The following is a 15,948-nucleotide window of genomic DNA, read 5'->3' as shown; positions in this document are numbered from 1 at the left end:
AAAAAAAAAAAAAAAAAAAAAAAAAAGAAAGGTTTTAAAGAAAAAATATGATACTGATGAATTACACTTTCTGGTAAATTATTTTAAGAGTCTCACATACACTTATGTGACAAAAATCTAAAGTTAGATATTTGTCTATCATTTTTCGTGTCTCTGGTATGTTAGTTTCATAAAATAAATTGAAAAGCTATCCCCCTTTTTAAGTTCTTAGGCAATTTACATAGTAAATATTAAAAGCATGAAAGGTTGAAAAGGAGAAGAAACTTTTTGGAGATAATTCTTTTATAATTAAAATGTCTTTCTTGTTTTATTTAGGTTTTCTGAATTCTCAAAGGGATCTGGGACTCCTTAAAAGTTCCTATTCTGGCACATAGCTAGGGCTTAATAAATGCTGGTTTCCTTTTGAACTAAAAAGTTGTCTTTTTGTTTTGCAACATATCATAAAAAATATCTACCATTTCAGAGACAAGGAGTTCCTTCTCATAACCCAAAGCTTTACAACTACTGGAGATTAGGGGTCTAGCAAAGATACTAGCGGAAGTGAAAATGATACATTAATGCTTTTCATATTTTCCCCATCACTCCTATCTCATCAAACTTTGAAGAGACAATTGATAAACAGCAGAAGTCAAAATAGAAATTACTACATATGAAGATTTAGTTATTTAATCAAGCTATATTTACTAAATGCATATGCATAAATCAATACACATAGCTAAGTTTTATGAAAAGATAAACTAAACACGAATCCTGCTTTCAAGGAGTTTATAATCTAGTAGGAAAAGGAAATGTATATATAGTAATCATTATAAAGGTTAGAAAGTCTAAGTACCATAAAATAAATACCATCTGGAAACATTTATCATGTAATGAGTCATACAATTTGTATATAAGTAGTAACATGCTAAGCATTCTATTTTTTTCCTCTTTAGCATACCTATAAAATGGGGGGAAATCAGGTTTTTTTGTTTTTTTTTTTCCTGAGATGGAGTCTTGCTCTTGTCGCCCAAGGTGGAGTGCAATGGTGTGATCTTGGCTCACTGCAACCTCCACCACCTGGATTCAAGTGATTCTCCGCCTCAGCCTCCCGAGTAGCTGGGATGGATTACAAGAGCCTGCCACCACGCCCAGCTGATTTTTACATTTTGAGTACAGATGGGGTTTCACCATATTGGTTAGGCTGATCTCAAACTCCTGACCTCAGGGGATCCACCCACCTTGGCCTCCCAAAGTGCTGGCATTACAGGCGTGAGCCAACGTGCTCGACCCCAAGTTTTATTTATAAAGTGACTTAGTGACTACATATTGCTTAGGTATCTGATCTTACCAAATAAAGTTTTACCTGAATAGCTGACTTCAGCGATGAAGAATCCAACATCATCACATTAATACCACAGGAGACAAATTTATAAGCATTTCTGGAACCCTAACTGGGGCTACTCTGTGAAATATAGTCAACTGAACTGACAATCTGATCATCACAAGAACAAATCCTAATAGTCTTCACAAAGAATATAAATTCAATCTCTATCACACATCTTTTGCTCAATTTTATATGACAGCATTTGCAGATGTTTTCAGGGCAAAACAACCTCCCTCACCCACCTTATAAATCATACCAAAGTGATTCCTATAGTCATGTTATGATAGGGTTAAAATAGTACCACTCTAGACTTGACTCACTTATTTGAAATTACAGAAACATACACACAAATAATGTAATTACAGAGCAAATGTGTGATAGTGAGAAACAGATTATGCAGGGCTGAATATAAGGAAGACAATATGAGCCTACAATGTGAGAAACTTACATGTTATCTCATTTAATTCTTACAATAATCCTGTAATAGTATACATTATTATTCATTTCTTCTAGCTGAGCAAACAAAGACTCAGAGAAAGTAAAAACTAACCCAAAGTCACCTAGCTAATAAGTGGTGTTCCTAGAAATCTAGCCCAGAGTTGAAAACTCACTCTTGAGACCATGATCAGTTGAGAAAATTTTATAACACCACAGACTGAGAAAAATAAAGACAAACTACATTTTTCCTAAAGATGCATTTACTCAGTTTATAGGATTCTCCTATAAGATGGTGTCCTTTCTACTTCTTTGCATGACAATGTCCTTTATTTTATAAAGTAATGATAAAAGTATATCGTGGTGGTTTTTATTCAAGTTTTAGGTGGCAAGAGTAAAAGATGGCAACCGTAAAGTGGTTTCCATTTTTGTTGTTGAACCTTAACTCTTACATGATGTCCAAAAGTCTCATAATCACAATGCTATTTAGTATTTTCAAAAGATCAGATTTTACCCAAAAAAGAAAAAGGTTTGATTAAATAATATTTAAGAAATGATTACCTTCCTACAAGAATGACAAATTTTGTTGTTTTTGTTTTTTGAGACGGAGTCTTGCTCTGTTGCCCAGGCTGGAGTGCAGTGGTGCAATCTCGGCTCACTGCAAGCTCCGCCTCCCAGGTTTACGCTACTCTCCTGCCTCAGCCTCCCGAGCAGCTGGGACTACAGGCGCCCGCCACCTCGCCCACCTAGTTTTTTTGTATTTTTTAGTAGAGACGGGGTTTCACCATGTTAGCCAGGATGGTCTCGATCTCCTGACCTCGTGATCGGCCTGTCTCGGCCTCCCAAAGTGCTGGGATTACAGGCTTGGGCCACCGCGCCCAGCCGAATGTTATACTTTAAATATGTGCAGTTCAATGTATATCAGGGAAAAAACCTTAAAATACAGATGCTAAAAAAAAAAAAAAAACCTCCCAAGGGTAATAAAGTATTTGATTCTTTTGATGTGCATTATTATTTTCACCACCTGAATGTATTTACACCTGTTTTCACGGCCACCAGCAAAAGATGCAGGGAAGAATTTTTTTTTCCCCATATCTGAGACTTAAATAAATTTCTTTTCTCATCATTCTCAGTATCATATTTAAGTCTACTCAACTGTTTCTTTTTTAATCTGGTTTATTTAATTTCTTTCTTTGATTACTAGAAAGATGCATTTTAAAGATGTTTACCAAATTGTTTTGCAAATTGTCTTTTCCCTTGCTCATTTACCTATGGCAAAAGGCACGGAATTAGTTTTCTGCAAGACCTGGGTTTGAACCCAGGACTACCTATCTTGGGCAAGTCACACTGCCTCTTTAGGTCTCTGTTTTCTCCTCGGTAAACTCTACAGAACTGTCAATTTTGAACAGACTCAATGAGTTAAGATTTGTTCTTGGAAACATAGCAGAGAAACAAGACATAATACCTGTTAATAGCACCGTTGTTGCTAATCTATTATCACCTTGACTACACATAACATTGAATAACAATGGTAATATAAACCTAAAATGAAATGAACCAAAAACACATACAAGCAGAGTGCAGTGGCACGTGCCTGCGGTCCCAGCTACTCATGAGGTTAAGGTGGGAGGATCTCCCAAGCCCAGGAGTTCAAGGGCAGCCTGGGCAACACAGCAAGACTCCATCTCTCCCTCTTACTTTTTTTTGGCGGGGGAATGAAAGAGGGGACATGACTGCTGATTTTACAGCAACTGAGGTAGGTACCATAAACAACTTTATGCCGACAAAAGCTGATTTAGATGAAAGTGAAAATTCCTAGAGTGAAAAATTCATGGAGTGAAAGAGGGAAGTCACTGGGGACTCCAAAGTTTTTGAGCGGAGCAACTGGAAGGAAGGCAGTGCTTTTCATTAAGTGGGAAGGAATGCAAGCAGAGCAGATGATAATTTCTGGAAATGTTTGTGAAGGCTTGGTATTAGTTCCATGTTTGACAGAATTCACCACTGAAGACAAAATAACCTCCTGAGGTTATTTTGGGGCAAGAAAAGGAGTGTAGTTCTGGATTTGTTCAGTGGAAATGCCCATTAAACAGTCATCAAGTTGTGGGACAGGCAACTGCATATGCAAATATTGAGTCTGGGGAGCAGTCTAGGCTGGTGTCTTCAGTGTATATGTGGTATTTAATGTCACAGGACTGAATGAGATGACCAAAGGAGTGAACAGAGAAGAGAAAGTTTACCATGAGAGAAGTCAGAGAAGGATTCATAAAGGAGACTGGTTTGATGTTAGCTATTTTAGGAAATTTAGAATTTGATCTGGCAAAGACAGAAACCAATTCAAGCACTCTATCATCCAAGGTGTGAAACAAATGTTATCACAAGACACCTGTAACTAATGGATGTGTTAATGATACCACTAATAGATTAATTTAGAGAAAAAATTCAAGAGACTTGGGTCTCAGATAGACATTTTACAATATGGATATGTGAGGCTTATTTCATACATCTTTACCAAAATTGTAACATTTTTAAATTGCCCATGTTACTAGAACAAGAATTTTATACCCCCCACCTACTTTTTTCTCTTTTGTTTTTGAGACAAGGTCTCGCTATCACCCATGCCAAAATGTAGTGGCAGGATCATAGCGCACTGTAACCTTGAACTCCAGAGCTCAAGTGATCCTCCTACCTCAGCCTCCTGAGTAGCTAGGACTACAGGTACGTGCCACCATGCTCACCTAATTTTTTCATGTTTTAAAAGACAAGGGTCTTGCTGTGTTGCCCAGGCTGGGCCGACTAACTGCTTTTATTTATACCGGGGTGTCCAATCTTTTGACGTCTCTGGGCCACACTAGAAGAATAAGAATTGTCTTGGGCCACACACAAAATACACTAACATTAATGATAACTGATGAGCTTAAAACACACACACACACACACACACACACACACACACACAGATCTCAATAGTATTTTTAAAAAGTTTACGAATTTGTGTTGGGCTGCATTCAAAGCTATCCCGGGCCGCAGGTTGGGCAAGCTTGGTCTATACCCATATGCCTCTATACCAATCTCAGTCATTTAACAGATCTCTCTCCTGAAAATTGTGATATCAAAGTAAAGAGGCAGCCAGGTGAGGTTGCTCACACTTAAAATCCCAGCAACACAGGAAGACCCTGTCTTTACAAAAACAATTTTAAAAATTAGCCAGGCATGATGGTGCATGCCTGTGGTCCCAGCTACTCAGGAAGCTGAGGTGGGAGGACTGCTTGAGCCTGAGAGGTTGAGGCTACAATGTGCTGTGATTCCACCACTGCACTCCAGCCTGGGCAACAGAGCGAGACTTGTCTCAAAAAGAACCAAGAAACAAAACAAAACCTAAAGAAGTAAAATTGTTATCCTTCCAATTAGAAAGCCAAATAATGAAATATGCTTATCCCAAACCAGGTGTCTGAATCTGCTTACAAGTCTTTAAGGGTTTACAACACTCCATTCCGTCAAACTTTTTGTGTTGAAGAACCAGAAGAAAGATATAATGCAGAAGAAAAATGGGTCAAGTGAGGGAAATTGCTTTCCAACTGAGATTTGAGATTGAATAGGAAGTAGCTGAATTAAATGGAAGAAAGACAGTTATCATCCATTCATATGCTGCTCTTATGTGAGTTATCAAAGGCAGCTTACTTCTAGCTTACCCCATTAACTAAAGCATTCCAGTTCCAAGGTGACACATTTTTTTCAGAACTGTCTTCTCACCTTTTGTAACTTAGATCAAAACTAGAGTCCCTTTAAATAGGCTTAATTTTTTCAGTAACGTTAATTTTCAAATAGTGCTCCAAGGAAAATTTGCTGCTATGGCAGGAAAAAGAAAGGAATCCGTGAGATCTCTGCTTGTCTCCCAGGCACACTCCTGCCTACACTGCATTCCAGATGCCAAGAGTTAGAAATCAGGGAGAAAACAACACCAGGCTTTTCAAATATAAATAATGATTCTTATAAACACATAAACGTTAGCTTTCTCTTTATAGGTCAGATGCCACAGATCAAATCTGAAGTCCCAAAGACCTCTCAGATGTTTAAACATAATGGAAATTGTACTACCTCAGTCAGTCTGAATGAGGTAGTACAATAGGGCAGTGAGTAGCACAGCCACTGGAATGAGGTGACCTGGCTTCTTCAGAGTGCCTCAGTGTTCTCTTATTAAGGAGAATAAATGAAATAACATATTAAGTGCTCTGTACTTGGCACATGATAAGCATTCAATAAACGACTGCTACTATGAAGTTTGGAATCCTTTCACCAGCTGTGAACTGGTATCTCAATGCTAACAGGCTTAGTGTCACAACAATACACAGAATGAAAGAGCGCTGTGTTCACCCTATTGCCTCAAACCAGGTCTCTCTCTACTCCCAGCTCTGAAGTGCAGTTTCAGGAAGGCAAGTGGAAAAACAGGGGGAAAGGTTGTGGGAAAGACAAATAAAAAGTAAGAGAAACGAATGAGAACTTTTGTGAGTGTTCCTAAAGGCTGAATTTTGAAACTCATGTTCAATAATTTAAGATTTAGTTGGAAAATCACAAGTTAAACAGAATAAACCATTTTCTAAAGCCTTAAGATCTACCTAATCAAAATTCTGCCATCCAAAGTTAAACAGGCATGTGTATAAGCTATTTAAATAACTACATCTCGGGCCAGGCGCGTGGCTCACACCTATAATCCCAGCACTTTGGGAGGCCGAGGTGGGCGGAACACCTGAGGTCAGGAGATAAGAGACCATCCGGGCCAACATGGTGAAACCCTTTCTCTACTAAAAATACAAAAATTAGCTGGGTGTGGTGGCATGCGCCTATAGTCCCAGCTACTCAGGAAGCTGAGGCAGAAGAATTGCTTGAACCCAGGAGGCAGAGGTTGCAGTGAGCTGAGATCACGGCACTGCACTCCAGCCTGGGTGACAGAACAAGACTGCATCTCAAACAACAACAATAACAACAACAACGACAACTCACTACATCTCAGCCAGGCCTGGTGGCTCATGCCTGTAATCCCAGCGCTTTGTGAGGCCGAGATGGGCAAATCACAAAGTCAGGAGTTTGAGACCAGCCTGGCCAACATGGTGAAACCCCATCTCTACTAAAAATACAAAAAATTAGCTGGGTGTGGTGGCAGGCACCTGCAATCCCGGCTACTCAGGAGGCTGAGGGAGGAGAATCGCTTGAACCTGGGAGGTGGAGGCTGCAGTGAGCTGAGACCATGCCACAGCACTCCAGCCTGGGCAACAGAGCAAGGGTCCATCTCAAAATAAATAAATAAATAATAACGACATCTCAAATTTTTATAAAGTAACCTTTAAGGGAGTACTGAAATTATGCATAAACATAAATTGATTTCAAGAAAAAGAATATTGACAATCTCTTTTTAAAAATCCTCTTATTTCCAGACAGCATTCCCTAAAGTAGCGGGCAGAATATAAGTCTATCCAGAATAATGCTAACCAGATATTCTGGCTTGGCCAGAGTGATCTCATTAGTCATAATACTCATTTTTCCAATGGGCTGGTATCTAAAGACCATCATCAAATCTGCGAAAGACAAGCCAGGAATAATTTTGTAATGATCTATCATACCTACAGTTTTAATTTCTTCTTATGGAAGAAACGTCACACACTGTTTTTTCATGATGTGGTCAGTGGCACTGACTAGCAGTGACCAGGAGCCTCAGGAAAAGGAACTGGCCATTTCTTCAGGTACCCTATAGAAAACAGTAGTGCAGGGAGCCCCTAGGATAACAGTTCCTCATGACCGTCAGCTTCCCAACTCCCTTCAAATCTGCAGATACAGCCCCACGTACTGGGCTGACTAGTTGAAAACACAGTTGATTATTATCCTAAAAGATTAAAAACCGAAGAAAAGTGTTCAATTATCAATCTTCTCTCTCCACCCCCATGACTTGTGGAAGCAATCTCTCTGAAGAAACAGATGACTCAAAAATTCTTATCTAAGTATCTTCAAAATACTATAGATGATATAGGGATTACAAAGATGAACATGTTATTATCCCTGCTAATAAGTAACTCAAATCTAAAGAAATTATCATAATAACGAATTTTTTTTTTTGCAAAGCATTAATCTGCAAGGAACTGTGCTGAAATTTAAAGTGTAAAGTTGATAAAAAAGAAAAATAACCATGCTCAATTAAATGCAATACTGCATATACACAAAAGTCCAACAGTGGCTAAGATCCTCATTCATTTTTATTTTATAAAAATAAAAACTATTTTTATCTGTTTTAAAGTTTTCCCACTCTACAAGAGTAAAAAAGAATCTATTATTCCTTAAGCTTAAGGAATCTCTTAAGTTTATCTAAAATTTAAAAATTCTAGTAACTTCAACACAATTACTAATGTTGCTAATCTATTTATGTAATAATTTGATCTTATGTTTCCTTGAAACATTAAAGATTTTTGTTTTCTCTTCTTTTCTGTCAACATTCCATATGCATAAAATTTACTATATACCTGAGACTGTTATATAAGATCTAGGTCAAGAATTTTTTTTATGGGTATGGCACTAAGAAAATCTGATTTCATTGAGAGTATTCACCATAATTAACAGCAGAACCTATTATTACATGGCTCATTACATACTTGGATTTATGCTGTGAGTCAAATCTCTGCTGCAGAACACAACCTCATACAATAAACTTGCCTAAAACTACTATCTTGTGTGTCATCTTTCCTCATCAGCATCTAAAAAGAATGTACTATGTGTATTTAACTGAATATCTTAATATTAGCTTCTTTATTAATTTAAAGATTCTGTGGCAGATACTAGGAAGAGCAGTAAGTACCACATGGCTTCTAGAACTCATCCTTTCCAACAACCCACATCAATCATTTTGTATTATTTTATCCTGCTGATTCTTTGTAACACCTTTCCAGTTTGACCCTACCAATATGTGGGCATCACCTTACACAGATAGCTACAACAGTCACGGTTTTAACACTGTATCTCTGCTCAAGGAAGATTCTAATCCAACAGCTGATTCATGTCATGCCCACCAACAGCCACCAACAGTTCCTAAGAAGCCAACAACTAGCGGTTCTACCTGATAGAGTCCCTTCTAAACCTTACTGCCAAAACAGAACCTCCATTTACAGCTAGGCCTCTGCACTCATCTAGTCAATAACTATATCCCGTCCCTACTATGTCTCAGCCGTTATGTTTCGCACTTTACAAAATATTCCCAAACGTGGCTTGCCCATTCATCTCCTTGTAGAATATCCCTTTCATCCAACCAAACTCTGCCGGCCTTTCAGAACTCATTTCAAGTGAAATCTTGCCTAACCACTCTAGCCCACAGGCCCTCTCTGGGGATGACCAGGCACTCTTCCTTTCCTAATTTGTGAAAAGTCAGTCCCACTGAACTAAAAAGTGGTATGCAGGGAAAACAATGTTCAAGGGCCACATAAGTTTGGGAAATACTGGGCCAATAAAAGTAAACATATTTCTTTTGCTGCTGGACTTCTCAGAGCATCCAAAATTTTGACATGCATCCTTAAGAGAGGAGATACAGTATACGGCTATATAATGATATATTACCTTAGATTTTTGTTAACTTTTTAATATGTGCACGTGCCTTTCTTCACATGTATTGCTCTCTCCCTTTTTTTTTAACAATGTGTTTGGTGCCCATTTCTCTCACTATACTAGCAAGAGAGCTCCGGGAGGGCAGGAAGAAGTCCGTGTCCTTCCCCTGTGGCCGCTGCACACAGAGGCATAAAGGTTTTGTGGAAGGAATGATGTCACCAGGCTCAGGCTTCAGAAGGCAGCACAGCGGAATGATAAAGAGCTCAGGCTCCGGCTTCCAAGGACCTAGACACATTTATTAAGGCTCTGATTTTGGGCGAATTATTCAACTTCCATCAGCTTCAGCTTCCATCTATAAAGTGAATATAATCACAGTTCCTAACTTAGAAGCTGCTGAGGAGGAATGAATGAGATCTTACACACGAAGTGCTCAGAAGGCAGTCAGTTAATACTGGCAGCTGGATGGTAGGACACAGAGCAGAGGAAGAGACTAATTAAGAAGCTATTAAAAAATCCAAGCTTTTTCCATATGTGAGGGCTTTGAAGTGTACTGAGTTTAAATTCTGGCTTCATCTCCTACAAGCTATAGAATCTTGTGGAAATTACTGCCTTTGCTCATCTGTAAAATGGGAATGTTAAAAGCAACCACTTCACAGAAGTGTTGTGAGGATTAAATAAGATAAACTCATGTCCTTGGCACAAAATCACATCATAAATGCTCAGATCAGTTTTAAATGGAGATCTGGTTACCTAAGGATGCTTTCTAACCTCGTCTGTTCCCACCTCACAATTCCCAATTGTCCTCAGTGACTCAAATGTACTTGTTCCCAGAAATCCATCACCTTCTTCCCTTACTGTGCCTCCCTACCAAAAAAAACCCCTGTTTAAGACATCAACCGTAGTCCCTTGAAGAACAAAGCCTGTTAAACTCCCTCCCTACACTCTGGGCCTCTCACTCTGCACTTCATATTTTATATGAAATATGAGAAAAAATACTTGTGCATCTCCCTCCCCTCAATTGTAACTTCTAAATAACCGCTGTCCACATCATCTCACAGCAACAATGGTTGGAAAGGTGATACCTGTGCCTGCACTGCCATTTCCCAGTTTCAGATCTTAGTTTAATTCCCAGTTGCTACTTTAACTTAGATTTTCCCTGCTTCCTAAAAGAGTAATTAAAAAGAAATGATCTTTGGGAATAAAAAAGTAAACAGTATCTTTGCCAGGCTCAAACCAAGCACTTGATTTTAGCTGTGAGAGATCTTATTCTTAATAAGCTAGAAGACACATAAAATGAATCAAACAAAGCACATATTCCCAATAACCACCTGCATCTGGTATCAGCCACGTCAAAAGACAGTCTGCACATTAGTAAAGGACTCAACCACAAACAAGAGTTATCCAACTGCTGAGAATAATTCGACTTGATATTGTGTTACTATAGGTTGGCAGTTCAATCCTTCAGAGAAGGATGTTATAAGGATACAATAGAGTATTAATTTCTAAAATGGTCTGAAGAAGGAAAACAGAGAGTCTTCAGAGTAAACCATTTGGATTTATACAAATAGATGCCAGTCACACTTTCATTTTTGTGCAAAAAATTAAAAATCTGTTATGCCAAAAAGGTTCATGAGGAAGTGGAAACCGGGCCACGTTAGACCAATCCATCCCACAAGATAGCTGAAGATTCGAGATGACTCTCTGGGCCATGTGCACTGTGTGTGGCCCAATGATTATACGGTTCTCCAACAGAAAAGAAATATTGCAACAAAGAGGCAAATAAAGAGGAAGATGGTGGGACAGACAACTCTTATTTCCTGGACATCCCTTATTTCCTAGAGCAAACACTTAAATCCACTGGCTTACAAGAGGCATATACTTAAGAAGCTATATTACTGCTCAACCTTAATCACTACTATATTTTAGAAAACCAAAGTCCCAATGCATAGCTGGAACTCAGAGAGACACAGAGAATATTAAGAGTTCAAAATAACAGTGAGCGTTGCTTTCCCAAGACCATTCCTTCTGTTGTGGTTTGCAGCCACAGAGGGCTCAGGAGAGTGCGAACAACTATCTGTGCTACAGCAGTGATGTTTTATGGCTGGATGCCCAGATTGTCTAGCTCTGCACACAGCTCCATAGTCTTTTGAGGGCTACAGAGGAGGAATGCATTCTTAACAAACAGCTCTCCATCCCTGCAATAGCTTCTTCATTCTCTGAAAACATCTAAGGCTAAGAAAAGAATTAATTTTTAGTAAAACTCCAAAAATGGAACAAAGAGTATGGATTTTCAGCATATTTTAAACATGTAAAACCTTGTTATATCCCAGGTGGAGATTTTTAAAAATTATATAATTTACTTTTCATTAAATAAATTAACATTTCAAATGCACAATCTGTACAACAGGAAACTGTACCATTATTTTAATCAGGTTATTCAAACAATTTCACTGGTTAAGATTATACATTTCTCAGCTTCAATTTCAGATATACACTTTCTGCACAAGGTTTATAGTTATTTCTGACAAGTAACCTTTACATTTTTAAGTAATTATATTCCTAAAAAGTTACGTATAAGCTGAAAATTTATAAATGAACTCTATTGCATTAAAGTCTACTTAAAGAAAGCTTATTGTATATCATTTTGTACAGAATGCTCTCCTCATGACCACACAATTATTTAAAAACTCATTTGTATAAATTTGGAGAGTAGTAGACTGAGTAAAAGTAAGAAAATCTGTACAATCTACTCCCCACAAAATATGAGCCACTTATCACCCGACATTTTGCTGTCCCCGCTCAAATCTTTAACATCTTCAAACAAAATATTAAGATGTTAAGAATCTTAAGTAACTGAAATCCAGTCACCTTCACTGTGAAACCAGTTGTCATGCAAGAGAGACTAAAGACTGTGTCACCAACACTTCAAAATATTTCCTTACTTCTCACCTAAAATATCTGAAGACTCCCTGAGATAGAGCTGGAGAAAAGGTAAAAAACCCAATTGTCTTAAAAGTATGAGACAGAAGCCAAAACAATTTCAATGAAAGATTAAAAACAAAACAGACAAAGTTACCTGGTTCTTCCCGGCTTATACAGACCCTTTCACGCTCTGTCTGTTCAGGACTCTGCCTCCCGCTCCCTCAACCTATTCTTCTCCCAGTTCCAAGGACGTCTATAAATCTGTCCTTGTCTCCTTCTCTCCATTTCTTGTGCCTTCTCCACCGGGTTCAGTTGCTCTTGGTAATCTTTGCGTGCTCTATCCCCAAATCTTAATTGTCTCATATGTTTTACTTTGGTATATGGGACAGCCTAGAGTTCACAGCCAAACGATTTTCTTTCTTATAAAATCTCAAGTATCACCTTTGCACAATAAACCCTCACTGAATGATAAACAGTCATCCAAAGCATAAGCATGCAATCTAATGTTCCAATTCCTACTGGGGAAGGCCAAAAAGACCCCCAAATAGTCTTTAAAATGGTTCTTCAATCTTAAAAGGTTGTTGGTGACCTTCTACCATGCCAAAGATACTCTACATACTCAAATCAAACAATAAACTAACTTTCATCAGTAGTCTTTTTAAAAAAATGTCAAGCTAGCATCGCATTCCTGGGTCAAGCAAGACTAAGTTACAATCAAGACCTCATCCTCTTCACTTGGGGATGGAGAGGTGATGCAAATACCTCATTCCCAGCCAGTACTGCAGGAACTGTGTCTTCCATTTCTTTCCAAATGAAAGCTCCCTTCACTAAGGAGAAGAGCTGCCCTACTCCAGTCCTGACCTCCCTCCTCCTCTGGCTTGGTTTTGGAAGTAAGCCAGATGACAGCATTTGGAAAAGCACAAATTTATCTCAGGAAAGCCAGCTGTTTAACAAAAAGGTGGCAGTAGCAGTGATGAAAAATACTGTATTTAGTTTCATATATCCTCTGTACGACTTAGTTATTTTTTAATCATTGAATGTCAAATGAAACAGTTCATTCCACTTTACCTTCACAATCAGCATTCTAAAGGCAACTATTTACTCCAAAGTTCCTGAGCCAACTAAATACAAATGTAAACCTGTTACAAAATAATCTGTTAGTGTTAAGACATATGTTACTTGAAAAAAAAGAAAACAAAACAAAACCCCGCAATAAACACTGTGAGGACGAAAATCTAAAATCAACATTTACATATACTCCAGGTTACTACCAGAATATTTAAATAGCAGAATCCAAAATGAAATTAAGATTAAACCTTATGACAGTCTCGTTTCAACCATATTTAATTTCATACCTTAAAAGTAAAAACGGTAGAGCGCGGTGGCTCACGCCTGTAATCCCAGAACTTTGGGAGGCCGAAACAGGCGGATCACCTGAGGTCTGGAGTTTGAGACCAGCCTGGCCAACATGGCGAAACCTCGTCTCTTACTAAAAATACAAAAATTAGCCGGGTGTGGCGGCGGGCGCCTGTAATCCCTGCTACTCGGGAGGCTGAGGCAGGAGAATCGCTTGAACCCGTGAGACGGAGGTGGCAGTGAGCCGAGATCGTGCCACTGCACTAAAAAAAAAAAAAAAAAGTAAAAAAACCAGTAAAACCGAGGTAAAGTCAGCAAGGTCTTTGTTTTGGACAAGAAACACAGAAGAGTTACAAACAAGCTTTTAAAATCAGATCCTTATAATAAAAACGAATGTGTGTGTGTGTTTACTTTTACCATTTTCTGAGCTATCAATTTCTCATGGCCTGACTATGCCTATGGTCAGGTCATGAGTAATCTGTATGAAAAACAGATTCCAATAATGTCTATTATTACGAAAATAAATATTAAATACCTTCTGTAGAAAAAAAAACTTTCAGTATAGGTAAATAAAGTAAATGATGTTCACATCATGACTGTTCTATTAATACACACAAAATTAATTCCGACAATATAACTGGTCATTTTAAAAACCTTGTTTTGCATTATTTTCCCCAACAAAGCATCTTGGGGTGCCACAGTGAAAAATGTTAAAAGACCTGCCACCTCTGTTGTTCTGGAACAATGTAAATTTCTTCAAGGTGCCCTCTACTAACCAAGTTCATCTGGCCTGGGGCTAAGTTTTATCATTTATTCTTTCACACAGTACCGAAGGAAATCTGGAATCTATGAATATGATTTCCAGCACCCCCTACACATTTCAACCAGCTACCACTGTCCTCTGAAAACACTCAAGCCAGGTTTCCAGGGTCTCAACTCATTCGCATATTCAATTCTAACTGTAGGAAATCCCTCGCAGGAAATAAGCCTTACGCAGGGTCAAATTACATTCAGGGACGTGCGGGGCTCTCACAGCGATCACCATAAATTGGCTACCTTGTACTGGCCGAAGTACATCAACGTGAACCCCAGACACTCGACAAAAATCGAACCTCGACTACACAATGGATTAACCCAGTCAGAAGGCTCCAACTTGCAACTCCTTAAAGACGTTGAAGTTGGACATCTACAGAGCACCATTTTGAGTTTAGAATCCGCAGTTCACGCCTAGAAATAACCGAGCGGACCACTCAAATGGAGGTTTCATTTGGCGGAGGCAAAGGTTTGAGACAACTCCACTAATTACGTGCAGAATCACCAATCCCGTCAAATGCCTTCGAATGCAATAGGCGCAGCCACGATCTAGCGGCTCCTTCTCCTCTACCTATCGGCACAACATCCAAGCAGCAAGCCTTCATTTTTGCTAAGATCCCCAAAGCTCCGTGTAACATGCATGCCAGTTATTTCTTCCCCAGGTGAACACGCAGGGAACCCCCACATCCACATCTGCACATTTTTATAGCTACGAATCAATTAAATCTCGTCCTCAAGGTAAAGGCGCAAAGGAGGCACCGCTTAAAGCAGAGGTGGCAACGAGGCGCTCGGGTTACGTTATCTGATAACAGGACAGATGTTGTACGGCTCGTTTTCCTCATACGCATTACTCGGCAGTCGCAGCACCGTTAGAAAATCCACCTGATTTCAGACCCGCAGAGCGCCCAGGGGTCCTTCTCCGCCCACCCGCAGCGCGCCCCGGGTTTTGCTCTTCCCCCAAACAACAGTACCAGGCTCCTACACCAAAATGCGGCGGGTTCGCGCCTGCCATCACCAATGCAAAATCTGCGGGTGGCTGCCCGGAGAGAACCGAATTTCACCGCTGCATGAGTTTTAAAAGGGAGGGGGCACAACCATCTTCAGCCCTCCATTCCACTCCCGTTTGATTGTGATGCACACCAGGCGTCTGCACAGCCCTGTCTCACACTCGCATACACGCGCCCTGGCCCCGGCCGCTTCCCGCCGCTCCCCTCCAAACCCCGCCGGCCCGGGGCCCGGGGCCGCACGCGGGTCGCTCGGGGCCAGCGCCCGCCCCGGCTCGGCTCGGCCGAACAAAGGGCCCGCGAACCTCCGGGCAAAGTTGCGGCGGCGGCGAGGAGCGGGCGAACGGCCGCGCTCACCTGGGCTCCGTCCCCGGCGGCGGCGGCGGCGGCTCCGCGGGGCTCCGGCGGCGCGGGCCTGGCGGCGGCGGCGACACGAACAACCGCCCAGGGGCCTCGTGGGTGCGCGGGCGGCGGGGG

General features: G+C 40.0%; 1 protein-coding gene across 1 annotated transcript in view; it reads right to left on the bottom strand.

Moving 5' to 3' along the window:
- TNRC6C (trinucleotide repeat containing adaptor 6C) overlaps positions 1 to 15,940 on the bottom strand; it is a 153,301-nt gene extending 137,361 nt beyond the window's left edge. Inside the window, exon 1 of the mRNA XM_023211692.3 lies at positions 15,829 to 15,940. The gene's annotated coding sequence lies outside the window, so the exon portion shown is untranslated. The remainder of the gene's footprint in view (positions 1 to 15,828) is intronic.
- Positions 15,941 to 15,948: the final 8 nt, after the last annotated feature.

This window comes from Piliocolobus tephrosceles, chromosome 16 (genome assembly GCF_002776525.5).
Source record: "Piliocolobus tephrosceles isolate RC106 chromosome 16, ASM277652v3, whole genome shotgun sequence".
Lineage (NCBI taxonomy): Eukaryota > Metazoa > Chordata > Mammalia > Primates > Cercopithecidae > Piliocolobus > Piliocolobus tephrosceles.
This window is presented reverse-complemented; position numbering and strand designations above follow the sequence as displayed.